Source organism: Octodon degus, unplaced genomic scaffold (assembly GCF_000260255.1).
Source record: "Octodon degus isolate 3935 unplaced genomic scaffold, OctDeg1.0 scaffold00205, whole genome shotgun sequence".
Taxonomy (NCBI): Eukaryota; Metazoa; Chordata; class Mammalia; order Rodentia; family Octodontidae; genus Octodon; species Octodon degus.
In genome coordinates this window covers 3,338,100-3,353,274 of record NW_004524781.1, presented here as the reverse complement: position 1 = coordinate 3,353,274, position 15,175 = coordinate 3,338,100, and the positions used below count along the sequence as shown (strand labels likewise).

At 38.5% G+C, this 15,175-nt stretch overlaps 1 protein-coding gene and 1 pseudogene across 1 annotated transcript in view; both read left to right on the top strand.

Moving 5' to 3' along the window:
* Bmp5 (bone morphogenetic protein 5) overlaps positions 1 to 15,175 on the top strand; it is a 156,766-nt gene that overhangs the window by 34,390 nt on the left and 107,201 nt on the right. The gene's annotated exons all lie outside the window — the stretch shown is intronic.
* LOC111813619 lies at positions 13,192 to 13,591 on the top strand (annotated as a pseudogene).

Sequence of the window (15,175 nt, the reverse complement as noted above, 5' to 3'; positions counted from 1 at the left end):
TGACTTCATATACATCCATGCAACTGAATTTTATTATTAAATGTAGAATTCTTTTGGTGTTTTCTGGAGCTCTGAGGCTCTTCTATATAGAGTATCATGTTACCTTCAAATAATTATAATTTAAATTTTTCCTTTTCAGTCCTTGCTCTTTTTACTTCTTTCTCTTGTCTAAGTGCTCTGGTTAATGTTTTGAGAATTATAATATATAGGCACAGTGACAGTGGACATCCTTGTCTTCTTCCTGACTTTAGAATGCAAGCTTTCAGTTTGAATATTTTGAATGATGTTAGCTGTTGGTTTGTCATAGATGACTTTATCAGATTGATGTAAAGGCCATCTGCTCTAATTTTCTGTACAGTTTTTATCATGAACAGGTGTTCTACTTTGTCAAATGCTTTTTATGCATTTATTGAAATGTTCATGTTATTTTTGTCTTTGGTTTTATTAATATAGTGTATTACATTTATTGATTTGCATATGTTGAACCATCTGTGCATCCCTGGGATGAATCCTGCTTAGTCACAGTGTATAATCTTCTTCATGACTTGCTGCATTCTACTTGTCAGTATCTTATTGAGGATATTAATGTCTGTGCTCATTAAGGAGATTGGCCTGTTGTTTTCCTTTTTGGTTGGGTTTTTCTTTGGTTTTAGAATCAGGGCAATACTTGATTCCGGGAATGATTTTGAAAGTATTACTTTGACTTCCTCTGTGACTCATTTTCTCTTCAGGAGGATGTGTTTAATTTATCTGTGTTTATGTAGTTTTTGTGATTTCTTTTGCTGTTGGTTTCCAGTTTCACTATGCTATTCCCTTATAGTATGCATGGTATAATTTTAATTCCTCTACATTTCCTTAAATATACTTTATGCACTAATATGTGTTCTATTTTGGAGAATGTCCCATGTGCAGATGAGAACAGTATATATTCTGGTATTGTGGGGTGAAACACTGTGTAGACTTCTACCAAATTCATTTTTCATAGTTTTGGTTTAATTCTGACATTTCTTTGTTATTATTATTATTATATATATTTTTTTTGGTAGAACTGTGAATTGAACTCAGGCCCTTGCACTTGCCAGGGAAGCATTTATTCTACTGAGCTATCTCCCCAGCCCCTTTTTGTTAATTTTTTGTGTATTTGGTCTATGTATTTGTGAGAGTGGGGAATTAAGGTCCTCCACTACAGTTATGTTAGTGCGTATTTGATTTCTTATGTCTATTAATGTTTATTTTATGTACTTGGGTGCACTGGTATTTGGTGAATATATGGTTTTGATCATCATTTCTTCCTCTAGGAGTTTTCCCCTAACAAATATGTAGTGGGTTTCTGCGTCTCTTTTGGCTAAAGTTCACACTGTACACAACTGAGTAGCTGTTCCTGCTCTCTGGGGGGCCTGTAGCATGGAGTATTGCTTTTCATCCCCAACTTTTATCTGTGAATTGATTTTGAGGTTGAATATGCTTCTTGAATATAACATGTTTTGGATCTTGTTTTTTGATCCTTTCTGCCAGTCTGTTTGTTTTGATTGGTGAATTTAGACTACTTAGATTGATGGCTACAACTGATATGTATTAGCTTTATCTTTTACAGGTTATTTTCCTGTTGTTGGTTCCTTATTTTTCCCATCTGTTTACTTGCTTTCCCTGCCTGGTGTTTTCCTTCTATTGGTTTTCTTGTGCTTATGTTTTTTTGTTTTCTCTTTCTAATGTGTTTGTTAAAACATTCTGAAGAGCTGGTTTTGTGGTCATGAATTTCTTTAGTTATTCTTTGTCATGGAAGTAGCTTATTCTCCACTGATATAGAAAGATAGTTTTTTGGGGGTATATCAAGCTGGGTTAGAGTTTGTTTTCTTTCAGTGCTTGAAAAACCCCACTCTATGTTTTCCTTAATTAGTTTTGGGAAGTCTACTATCATTCTGACGGCTTTCTTTTATAGGTGGTTTCTTTCCTTTCTCTATCAGCTTAAATGTTTTGTTCTTTTGCTGAATTTCTGGAATCTTGATTATCATATGCTTTAGTGTAAATTTATTTTGGTCATGACTCTTTGGAGTTCTACATGTTTAATTTATTTGCATGTCAATTTTTTAAATCATGTTTGTGAAGTTTTCTGCCATTTTTTGTGAAGAGTTTTTTTTTTTTTTTCTTAATGTGTTTTTCACTCTCCCGATCTTTCTTGCTTATTTCAATGACTCTTACGTTGTTTTTCTTTGCTTCGTCTTGAGGCTATTGGATCAATTTTTCATGGCCTCTTGCTATTTCTGAGATATATTTATCTTCATGGTTGCTAGCCAGAATCCTATCTTTTAGATTTGATAGTCTATCGTCACCTTCATTTAATCTGTTGCACATACTTTTAGTGGTATTTGAATCTGTATTTCTTTCTGGATCTGTTTCGTGGATTCTAATTTTTTCCTATGTTCAGCATTTCTGGTTTCCATCACTTTCCTGAGCTTCTATTTTCCTTAAAATCTGTTTCTGCTTATTGTATTTCATTTTAATCCTCATTTCTATTTGCACCTTAGATAATTTTTTTTTTCATTTCTGTTGCTATCATTTCAGAAAGTTCCCAATGTTGGCTTCCAATTTCCTCTATCTCACTGTGCTCTTGACTTGTTCTGTGTGGGCTGGGGTTCCTAGGTTGAATTTTGCTTTTGTGCCTTGTCATTTTCTGTGATATTTTTATTTTGTTTTCTATGTTGATGCTGTAGATTTCTTGTGGTTTATCCCTAGTATTGCATTATATCCCTAGTATATAAAGCAATACTTTATCCCTAGTATTGCATTTCCCTAAGTAATGTTCACCAGGGATATCTTCTAGGTGTAGGTGGGTCTTAGTCTTTGTGTTCATCCCAAGAATCTACTTTCCCAATGTATTGATGATAAGAAATTATTATCTATTTGACTAAGCATGCAGTCATTTGTTATTGGGCTATGATGATGGTTATGACCTCATTCAATCACAGTGTTGTCATACAAGAGAGAGAAATATTATGACAGGTTTGATATCCCAGCTAATATGGTATAGTTAGCAATAACAACAATCTCAAGAATAGCCTGAGTTCTGACAAGTTATGGTAACTCTTAACCTGATACTTTTAACCAAATTATACAATTGTATAAAAAAAATCTAACATATACCCAGAATTAGTGCACAGTGGATTTTCCCTACTGGAGTGATTTTAGTCTTCTTCAGGAAGCAGATGGGAGTGTAAGAAGGGTAGGGGACACATTAAAGTGATGAATGCGGTAAAATGTAATAGAATCAAGGCTGGAGGTCAAAAGGTGATCAGCCAACTTTTGGGAATCTGGGGAGGCAGTTGGAAAAAAAAGGAATAGAAAGCAAAGTAAATGAGGCAAAACAGAAAGAGACATTGGTTATGTACATGAAAGTATCATATAGTTGAGGAAAGAGGGAAAAAAGTGTGGAAGAAAACAAAAAGAAAGGTAAGAAACCTAAGTCATGAAGGGGAGAGAGAGAGAGAGAGAGAGAGAGAGAGAGAGAGAGAGAGAGAAATAACTAAAAATAATAATAAAAACCAAAACAAGACAAACAAAACAATAAAAAAAAAACCCAGCCAGACAGAAAATGGAAAACAAATCAAACAGCAACAAAAATTACCAGTGGTAAAATTCCTCTGGGGTCCATAGTTCCGTGCTGTTGTCCATGCCAGGTCCTGAAAATGTGCTGTGCACTCAGCAGGTTTGCAGTGGGCTTTGGGCTGGATACAGGCTGTCCTTCCCCTCTGTATGTGGGGCTGGGACTGGCCTCCTGTTGCTGGAGCTCTGAGCGTGTTTTGATATCAAAGGGCAGCCTGCTCACTTGCTTCTGGTGTCTGTGTGCGGGCGCACATCACTGGCTCACCGAATCCACTACTGCTGACTCATATTCTTGCTGCGGCTTCAGACTTTTCCGCTGTGCTGGTCCCACCTGCCCAACATGTGTGCCCTTGCTGGGGCCTTGGTGGGTTGCTGGAGTCCCACCTGGCCTGGCCAGCAAATACCCCAAAATTTTCACATTTAAAAATTTTCCTCTGAAATAGTCTTTTAAAAATTCATATCAATATTCTTTTATGTTTGGCAAAACCTTCCAAAACTGATCATTGTTTAGGGTGTTTGTATCTTACCCAGGGCATTATCTGTGTCTGTACATTATGTGGAAGCTTATATTCCTCTGCTGCAGCAGGCCTGACACAAGCAACGGTCGCACACTGGCTGGGAAGAAAACATATTACTGTGTTTAACTCCTTGGTCATCCCATGTATATTTGGTGTGACTGTATTAGTATTTATTCTTCATAATAACTTCCATGGAATATAATGTTTATTAGAGAAGTAATTAAAGTGTACTAATGAGAAGCTTACATATATTATGCTAATGTACAGCAGCAATTTAAAAAAATTTCCATATTTGTGTTTGGTACAGGGTCTCACTAGGCAGCATGGACTTGTAGTGATCTTCCTGCTCTCCACTTTCCCAGTGCTGGGATTATAGGCATGAACCACCATGTCTGCACTCAACTGCTGGCTCACCGCACCCCAGGGGTGGAGCTGGCGTGGCATGTAAGACCACCGGGTATCGAACTCTGGTCCCCCGCACTTACCAAAGCAGGTGCTTAGTACACTGACCTATCTCACTGGCTCACTTTTTTTTGTATTTTGATCAACACAAAATTTCTTCTGGAAGGAGCATTTTATCACTGACACTGTTTAGAATTGCCAACTTGGTGATAAAATAAATCAGTATGACTTATAGTTGAGTCTAAATTCTCTATGAAAAATGAATCTCTCTGTGTTGGATCCACCATGGCTTACTTGTACCACTGATCTTTGGTGTGTAGTGATTTTAATCAAAGCTAATGGTGTGCAGTACAACTCAAATCTGGTTCTTGTAGATCTGTGAGAGACAGAGAGGCACAAGGTTAGACGTGTTACTTATGTAGCTTTAATATCTATCACAAATTAAGAGGAAATGTTTCAAGAATTAAATATTCATTCTTAAACAAGTTAAAAAGACAAACAAAAGTTAAAAAGTTGAAAGACAAAATAAATGGCAAAGGTGTGAGAGCAAAGCAATCGTGTTGAACATCATCAGGAACTAATGTAAGCCTCGGAGTATGGAAAGTGGGTCGAGTTATCAAGTCCACGCTGCTGCCAACACTGCACACTTTAAAAGTAAATGAAAAGTCACTGAAATACAACTGACATAAACAAGTGAGATAAAAATAAAAATAAAAATGAAACTAATTGCACTTGAGCCATACTCGTTTAAAGGCTCTGGCGAAAGGACTCCACGAGAACCATCAGAAGCAAAAGCAGACACCAGCACAACAGTTGCAAAAACTGACTGAGCCCTTAATAGAAACGTGATAAGACTTGTATCACTAAAACTTCATAGAAATAAAAAGTATAAGTACAAAACTGATCATTTCTTGAATGACAAAATAGATGTAAAATACTGTCTTTCTGTAGACACACACACACACACACACACACACACACACACACACACTTTCAGCACCTCAAGCTATGAACTGGATTTTTCTTAAATCTCAACAAAAACGTACAAAATTTCACTTAAAAACAAAAGTAGTTAGCAAACAGCAGAATAAGTTTACTTATTATTCTCCCTACTAAAGTGTATATCATAAAAAATCCACCAAGTAATATAACCCAACATTACAATGGAAACAGTGCAGCACCGGGGGGACAGGCTGTGTACTCACAAAACAGGAGAGCCAAGAGAAAAGCAAAGACCTCCCTGTACAATAATTTTATATACAGAAAGTACATACTTACAATGTAAAGGCAACTGAGTCTTAATTTATAATGTTTATTTTGCAGTACTTACTGAGGAAAGAGTTGTGAGTGTAGGGTGTTACTAGTACTTGTCTACCAGAGGGGCATAGGATCATTGTCAATCCCTTGTGGCCTTTGTGATTTAAGAGACAAATAGAGAAATGTCATCACACTTACAGGAGGTCTGAGGGTGATCTGGAGGAAATCTCTGAGCTCCCTGCTCTGTCTACACCCCACATGGATCTGTGTCTGGCTTGCTTTCCTGTGTGTCCTCCTAACCCTGCCTGCAGCTTGCTCAACTCTTTCTGTTCCTGTGACAAGCCCAGCCATGTTCTACTGCAGGGCTTTTGCACCTGCCACTCATTCTGCTAAATAATCTTTCGCATAGTGTGTATGTCATTTACTCTTACTTCACTGAGTGGCCCCTTCCTCAGAGCACTTCATGGGCCACCTTATCTATAGCAGCACTCACGTCACTTTCCTGTGCCTTCTCTGACATGTATACACATAACAGCCACACACACACACACAGAGAAGACGCTGCACACCAACACTTGACATTGCATATGTTCTCAGGCATTCGTAGTTTGTGTAATTACAGTTTTCACCAATGGAATATGAATTTCATGGAAAGAAGGATTACTATCCATTTTGTTCACTGCTGTAGCCCAGTTGACAGCAGTGTGGTCAGCAGTCTGGTGATACAGAGTAGGCTCTCAGTAAATATTTATTGCAGGAAGAAATGACAGATGATTTAACTTAGGAAGGGGAAATGTGGTAAAGAGAACTGCTTTCCTCAAAGACTTAGATTGCTTCTGCATAAATACATGACTAGATGATTTTGAATACAGCTGAATTACTGGTACTTACAACGGGGCTCCAAAGGAGGATGGATTCAGCGATGGTCCCAGATAGCTAAAGATCAGGAGAATAGTTACAGGTGGTGTTCATTTGCTGTTACCAAAATACCCAAACAGTGACTGTATTATTTCTTTGCTAGGATTTAGAGGGGACCACACTAGAACTGGGTGAACTTTCAGACGGGGTACAAGGGACCACAGGCTACATCCGCCCCCCCTCCAGATGTGCTGAGCCAGCCGGCATGGTGGCACGGTGGTGCATACCTGTAATCCCAGTGCTGGGGAGGCTGCAAACAGAAGGATTACTGAGTCGGAGCTCCGTAATGAGACCCTGAATCAAATACATAAAATTAAAAAAAGAGAAAAAAATGAAGTTATAACTTTGAAGCCTGTTTTTCATGGCTGAGTCATGTTGAGAATCAACACTTTCCAGCTGAGATGTGACATCACATGGAAAATGAGGAACTAAAAAATGATGTCTCCTGGCGACAAAGCCTACATGGTCACACCAGCCACAGCGTAGAGTCCAAACTCCTCAGTCCTTAACACATACTTATCAAGCTCAAACTACCTGCCAGGTGCCATTTTTAGTCCTGTAATCTAGAAGCAAGTGAGATAAACAAGGGTCTCTTCTCCCTCTTTCGAATGGCACCATTACCTAATGGCTAAACTTCTACAAATACAGCATGTGCACGTACTGAGTTCATGGATATCCTCCGCTCTGAGCAGTGTCCTAATCAGCTCTGCTCCTAATTGAGAAGAGATGGGAGTAGAATGGAGTGACTGGGAGGCAGAGTCGTGGTTTTGTTTAGGCATCTGCATTCTTTTGGCTGCTGAATGATTACACCAAAGTGACAGCAGTTGGTCAACCAGAAACTTGGGGTCAGCTGAATTTTTGCAGGATATTTATTCTTACATTAGGGTGGTCTTCCAGGAAACAGAACAACAAACAGAACATTTTACAAGCAGTGTTACAGAAATATACACAAAGAACCATTCTGGTTGAAAGTAGAAACTTTTGACCTCAGTCAGGGAAGAATAAATGGAACTAAGACTACACCAGCTCTTTTCACTAAGAAAGCAGATAAGTATCATTAAAAGCTGTTTTCTAAATGAATAGTTTCAGAATCTAATTGCATATGTTAGCAGCATTTAATCCCTCTTAAGAAAATTAATGGAGGTAAAGTTAGAAGTGGCTGTACGAAGAACATTAGTGATCTCTAGGGGAAAGGAGTGATGCGAATTGCCCCAGATTTTTCTGCAAGTTTAAACCAGTTTTCATTTTCAGAATGTTGAAATACATCATTGATACTTTAATTTAATTTATTTATTTGTGTATTTAGTAGAGGGTCAACAGGGTCTCATGACACAGATCAGATCAGACTCATAGTGATCCTCCTGTTTTCAGCCTCCTAAATGCTGGCATTATAGGTACATGCCACCAAGCCCAGTCTCAATCGCTTTCTCAGCACACCGCAGGAGCAAGGCCAGGGCCAGCAAAGCAGGCCCAGGGATCTAAACCCGGTCCCTGCTTCTGTCTAAGCAGATGCTTTAATCCACTGAGCTATCCAGCCAGCCCCAATATTTTATTTTTAGGTACCCAAAAGATATGTTATACGAGGAAAATTTGTTTGTTTTTTGCATAAAGCACAAATCTGAGGTGAGGTGATATGCTAAGTACCCTGCTTTTATTATTACACAATGTATGTGAAAACATCACACTGAACCCCAAAATGTCCAAAGTTATTATTTAAAACTAAAGCAAGTAAAAAAACAAGAACAGAATTTGGGAGATCTGGATACACAAGCTGGCACAAACCTTAGTGAGAAAATGAAGCATGAAAAGCTGAAGAGGAGGGTGGAGAGAGCAGGTGGAGGTGCAGCTGGCTGCAGGAGGCTCCGACAACAAGCACAGGGACCTCCCAGGGAGCCGGTGAAGACAGGCGAGTCCTAAGGATCAGAACTGCTTTGAACAGCCTTACGGAGCATCTCCAGGCTGCCTCCCCTCCTAGCCTAACTCCGTGGAATTTCTCTCATGATGTAGTCAGGACCACTTTGAGCAGCTACAACAAATCTGGAACAAACTACTTACGACAAATCAAAATGTCAAGTCAACACTTAAATTTCCCTCTTTTTTGTCAGCATACAGTTGTTAATTATACACTAATTAGAGACAGAACAGTGAGCAGACAATGATTTTCAGATAGTCTCTTTACTTTGCTTACACATCCATTTCTTTGTGAACTTTCACTGGCCTACTTGTGTTTTCAGTAAACTCTGTTACTCGCAGGCTCTAAAGTGTGAGTAGTTTGCATCCATGGAATTCAGTCTTCTGGGCCATCCTGTGGCCCTGCGTGGCCTAACAGTTCTTCACTTTGATGGCATCATCACTGCAAAGTCCCTTCCTCTTCCAGAAAATTCCAGAGTAGGAAAATTTCAAAATCCTCTCTAAGGGTTACCATTCTTGCCTCTGAGTTTTTTGTGTCTTAGAGAGAAGACAGGAGGAGAGGCAAGGCCAGAAAAAAAGGATTAAATTTAGTGGTTTTTTTCCCAAATACCTTCTACAAAATATGAGAATAGTTTAAAACAGCTGCTTTAAACCAGATGCAGGAAGATTTGGTAAACTGAATCCAGAGTTTGCAGCATAGCCTCCATGCTATGGCCGAAACAGCTGTCATTGCTACTTTAGTGACAGAAAACCAGCTCTGCTTCCTTGTTTCCACAAAAGGCTTCCTGGAAGAGGTTTGTAGTAGTAGTACAGCCTCATGTTTTAATTAGGCCAAATGTAGTGGAAATGAAAGCAACCCTAAGTGATGGCAGATGTCGCCGTCATCGCAGACGTGCATGATAAATGGCATCCTACGCGGGTAAGAGACAGTGTCACAGCAGGTAAAACGTGTGCCTTCACGCAGTCTGTGCAGGTCCTCCACCTCCTGATCATGTCATTGCATTAGACCATCCAGACCATGATGTTGTTCTAGGGGCTTAAATTGCACAAACGCAATTCAGGCTTCAGGTAATTTTGCTTCAGAATGATTTATTTACCTGCAGATGTCAGGTAATTTTTATGGTAAAACTATATCTTGGATTAATGCACAAAGTTCCATATTTATTTTTCATTGTCTCAGCGTATATGGCTTGTTGTGAAATTCAAATTCTTGGCAAAACATAAACCTCGTTATAAGTGTCCACTGAAGTAAATATGACAGCTCTGTTTCTGATTACATACATGTGCAATGTAAAGATATTAGCCGTAAAATTTGGTGATATTCTCTGGAGGATTTCACATTTTAGTATGTTTCAAATAACTTTCAGAATAGCGTTTCTTTTTGGGTTTTCATATGTATAGGAAATAATAAATATAATTGACAGTCATGTACATGGTGAATTAAACTGGAGCTATGATTTTTACAAGGTATCTTTTTTTGCTTTTGAAATGAACTTAAAATGAATTAAGTGTGTCAAAGTCAATATTTCAAACTGCACATTTTTAGCTAGTTAGCTAAGTTTTTAGAAAAGTGTTTTGGTTGTTGTTACACAGCATTGTTACTTTTTTCTAGGTAAGTTTTTATTTCTTGGATGTTTTATTTGTATGAGATCATAAGTATTTTTCTGTAATTTCAAGAGTACTCATGGTCAGAGTTACACTTCCTACTCATGAGCTTTTAAAGGTCAAGGATACAAATTTTCAGAAAAGCATATAATTTATAAATATTTAAATAAAAGAATTATCATTACATTTGTTAAATATACATTGAATTTTAATGATCTGCTGTAAGCTAATTTAGTCTTCAATGAAATGTGCTAATTTGTGGTTGTTATAAAATAACTCTGAAGGAAAAAGTCTCTAGTAAAATGAGAATAACTTAAAACAAATTATATTAAAATGAGTTAAAAATAATCAATCTACCCTCTTTGCAAATTCAGACTTTAATGAGGCTTCATAGCTTTAATGCTTCTTGTTGTTTCATAGTCTTAAGCATCTCTCTATTGATAGGTTTTAGTTTGGATTTTAAAAAAGCTTGCTGTTTTTAGATCAAAGTCTTGGTAAAAGTGATGGTGCCTTCATTTGATAATCCAGTTCAAAATGAGATTAATGAAGCACGGTGACACAGTGCTGCTAAGAGACACGTACCAATGGGCCGTTTCCAGCCTACGCTGTGTGTTCTAAGTTTACAATCTTATTAGGGAAAGCAGTTTAATCTAGAAGACAGGTTGCTGAGTTGCAATAAGTGATATGGTCTCTTAGCCAAAGGTGGGCAGAATGCTCTTTGAAATTCCCTGCGCTATAAATACGGGTTAATACAAAAACTTCTCAATTAATTATTTGCCCTTTTATATATGCTGGTAAAGGTGTGAATGGGGCCAAATTTGAGTTTTCATGAGAAATCAGTGCTGTTCTTTAATTAAAATTTAAACATGATTCCTTTTGATTATATAAAAATATCAATTTGAATTTTAAAATTAGCCAAGTAATTTAACTATTTTTATGCAAGGTAGAATCTCAAGAGTACAGATTTTGGAGCCAGACAAACTTCCAGTTAGACCCTGAGTTAGGCATGGCTCTCATTAGCTTATTCAACACATTTATTAAGTGAACACTCCATGTCAAAGGCTGTACGTATACGCCGATACGCCAGAAAAAAAGCTTGCTGTCTCCAATTATTTTTTCTCTCAACCTAACTCCATTATAAAATGGAATTGTAGTTCTTACATTGTATTAATATAAATCTTTACATCTTTAAGTACTTAATTTTAAGTTATTATGAGAATAAAAATTGTACCAAAGTAAAAACTAACCTAGTGTTTATTTCTATTTTTCAGTTATTCCAACAAAATAGAAAATAAAACAGAAATATTATATACCACATCCATCAGTTTTCTAAAATTATGTTTAGGTCACAACTTGTTTTGCTATATACCTTTTAAGAAAATATATTCATAGCTTATTTGTGTTAGTTCTTAAATGATGGTGCTTACAGAAAATCATCCAGCTCTTTAGAAGTAAAGGCAGTCTAACCACGTGAAGTTGAGCTTCTGCGAATGAGGTCAGTGAAGGGCAATGTCAGTGTTGAATTTCAGAGGGGAAACATTGTTACAAGAAGCTTGATTAAGTGGTTAAGATATTCAGATATTTAACATTTAGTTACTAACATCCCTATGAACTTGTACCATTAATCCTTAGTGGTTATATTTTCTGATGTCAGAAGTATATTGATTTAGAAGTTTACAAAATGCTTAAATATTTGAAGACCTCTTAAACTTTTATGATTTTACCAAACAACTTCATGGTCAATCTACTTTAAAAGCTAATTATTTATAACAGTTCTGTAAACTGCATGTTCTGTTTAGTTTGTTGAAGAGAAGGGAGAACAGTTTCATATTGTGTAACACAGACATACAAACTAGACCTCCTTAAGAAAATGATAGGCCTATGGAAAACACAAATAGATGGCTTCTCTGAATTGTTCCTCATTATCGTATTTGCCCCTTTGCTTCACAAGAATCTGCACAAATGTCTAGGAAGAGATCGCTGGCATCTATGCTTAGGGGGCTGCATCTGGTGCAGGCAATTAGGCTCTTTTCAATACTACAGCAGAGAAAGAGCAATTGAATGAAAAAATCATATTTACAGAAACATAAATTATTTTAATAGATACTCAAACAATATATAAATATGATTTGTACCTTCATAGCAGGCTTTAGATATACTCTCAATGTTATAATGAAGCAAAACAAACAAAAGCTACTGAAACCTGGAATGGAATCAGGCGACTTTTGTGGCCGCTGCCAGTCTGTGGTCTCTAAGGGTGTGGTCTCATGTGAGGTGAACCCCATTTCCAAGCACAGAAATGCAGGGTCTAGGCAGGAGCAGCAGCCAGTGGGCTGCAGAGGCAATGACAGGCAGGAGTCAGGACTGAGCCAGAGCTTGTAAGGAAACTGCAAAGGCAGAGGAGGCGAGGGAGCTGTTTGGAGACACTGAGCTCCCTCCCCGCGAGGTGAAGGGGCAGCGGCCACCTGCGTGACTGTCAGACAGCTCTGCCAGCAGCAGCTTCCTGGGACACACAGGCACCCTGGCCTAACCAGAACAGACTTTGCTCGTGTTTTGGACACACAGTTAGGACTCCACAAAAGCCATATCCTAAGCAGAAACACCCCTAAAGTAGGAGCCTAGAGGAAGATGGACTGCAGGAGTCCACCTACAAAACTGCATAGTGCATTCTGGCAGGATCATCGGGTTTCCAGATATTCCACTCTGGAAAAACAAAAACAAAAACAAAAACCTCATCAGCTTTTAAAGAATGAAGACATAAAGATTCTTATAATGCATCCCCATGCTCTTCAACTAAATGGAGACGTGGTTCTAAGTTTGATCCAAAGCAGTCAGAAGAAGCTTACTCCAAGGCAAGGTTTAGACACTCAGAAAAGGATTTTGAAATTTATAAAGGTTTTCTAAGGATGGAAATCTCTTTATCTATGTGTCTTGTGTGCTGATTATTGTTGCTCCTTGGGGCGCCTCATTGCTTCCCGAGATGGCCGGGCCAGAGGACCAGGTGGGAAAGTACTACACCTTGGAAGAGATTTAGAAGCCCAAAGACAGCCAAAGCAACTGGTGATGTTGCAGCACAAGGCGAACAATTTGACCAAGCTTCTGGAAGAGCATCCTAGGGGGAGTCTTAAGAGAACAGGTTGAGGACGCGATGCTAAGGGGAATTTTGAAGACGTCGGTCATTCTACCGATGCTACAGAACTGTCTAAAACTTACATCACTGGTGGGGTCAGTCCTGACGACAGGCCAAGGTCAGCCACGCCTTCGGAAAATCTTGTTGCTGCTGTCGAAACTAATTCCGGTGGTGGACCAACTACGGATTCCCAGCCTTCTCAGCCCTGGCTGTTGCTGCGATGTATCGCTTCTGCACAACGGAAGACTGAAGACCTCGCAGTAGAAGAGGAGTGAAGACTGCTGAGGACAAGAGAGAAAAGAAGCCAGCGTTAGGCACTTCCACTGACAGAAAATTTCACCTGAGAAAATAATTTTAATATGTCTGTTTTTCTCCTCTGTGTTAGAAAGAAAAGAACAATCCCTTCTAGTCCTCCTACACTTTTCAGATGTGCCTTTGTATTCATCAGCCTTATTTGATATTTCTTTACTACATAATTTGCTTTTTATGCCATCTTTTAAAATATATGTCTTTTAAACTAAAAAAAAGTAAATTTGAAGTACATGTAAGACTTTTATACTAAAAATAGATAGCTAGACAAACTAATTTAAACAATTAGGTTAAATTAGTTTTAAGAGGTCATCTTCATGGATTGGGAAGTCTAGGCTCATTGCGGCTACAGCCTACCACAATGTGATTTATAGCTATGTGACAACAATAGAAATGCCAACAGGATACCCAGGGCAACAAAGCAAGTTTAAAGCCAGCTTAGACTGTGCAGTGAGACCTTGTCTCCAAAAATACCTCAAGAAACACAAGGCCTCCAGAAGCAAGAATGTGTACATACAGATGCACAAGCACAAGTGTCGTTATGAATGTGCAAGAACTTTCCTAAGTAGACCCTCACACAGAGCATGGCCACTCTACACACCCAAGCAAAGGCTGGGACAGCATGGTAGCCAGCTCAGTAGTACATGGTCAAGTAAGTGAACAGGGACTTCTAAATACATGCGACTGGCAAAGCATGAAGTGCTTTTCAGGAAGAGCCAAGAGGGAAATGTAACTTATGGCCTCAGAACAGCAACATGGAAGAGTTGAGGGGTGAAAATGTCCCTACATCAGCCGTTGTCTGCACAGAAGTTTCTTCATGCTCTGCCGGTAGGGGTGAGGAATAACCCTGGAGAGCTTTAGGGAGCAAATGCTAGGCAGCCTAACACATACTGGCCTGTGACCTGGCAATTGAGTTTCTATGTATTTATTCAGGAAACGTTTAAAAACCAGGCTCTCAGAAAGACTTTGACTAGATTAAGCATTGCGCAACTATTCATAAGAGCCCCGAGTTTGAGATGGCTCAGAGGCCCATGCAAAGGGCCTGTGTCCATTGTTCACCCTTGCACTCTTGAATCCCTGCAGTGGAAGTCATCACGGGGCACACAATGTTTGTGGGCACAAATTTCAGCACGAATTCTCCTGTACAAAGCAGGCCTTGGTCTGTCAGTGTGCATGTGTTTCAGATGCTTTGTTTTGTTTGATTTGGTGTGAATAGGCTGTAGTGGCTCTTATGCATTGTCGTTTTCCTCTTTTTTTTTCTTGTCAGAATATTCTAGCACATTCATTGAGGTTATTCTGTTTCTGTACATGGATATATTAATTCTTTCTTCTTTCCTGAAAAATCTCAGTGAATATAAACTTTATGAGAACATAATGAGAATGTAAATGGAAAAAAGGATTCAGAGCTGGAGGGAGGGAGGGAGGGGGTGGGCAGGGAAGGGATTTAAAAAGAAACACACAGTGTTAGGTGTGAGTACTGGACTTTCGAGATTAATTAAACTACATGTACTAATAAACTATTTAA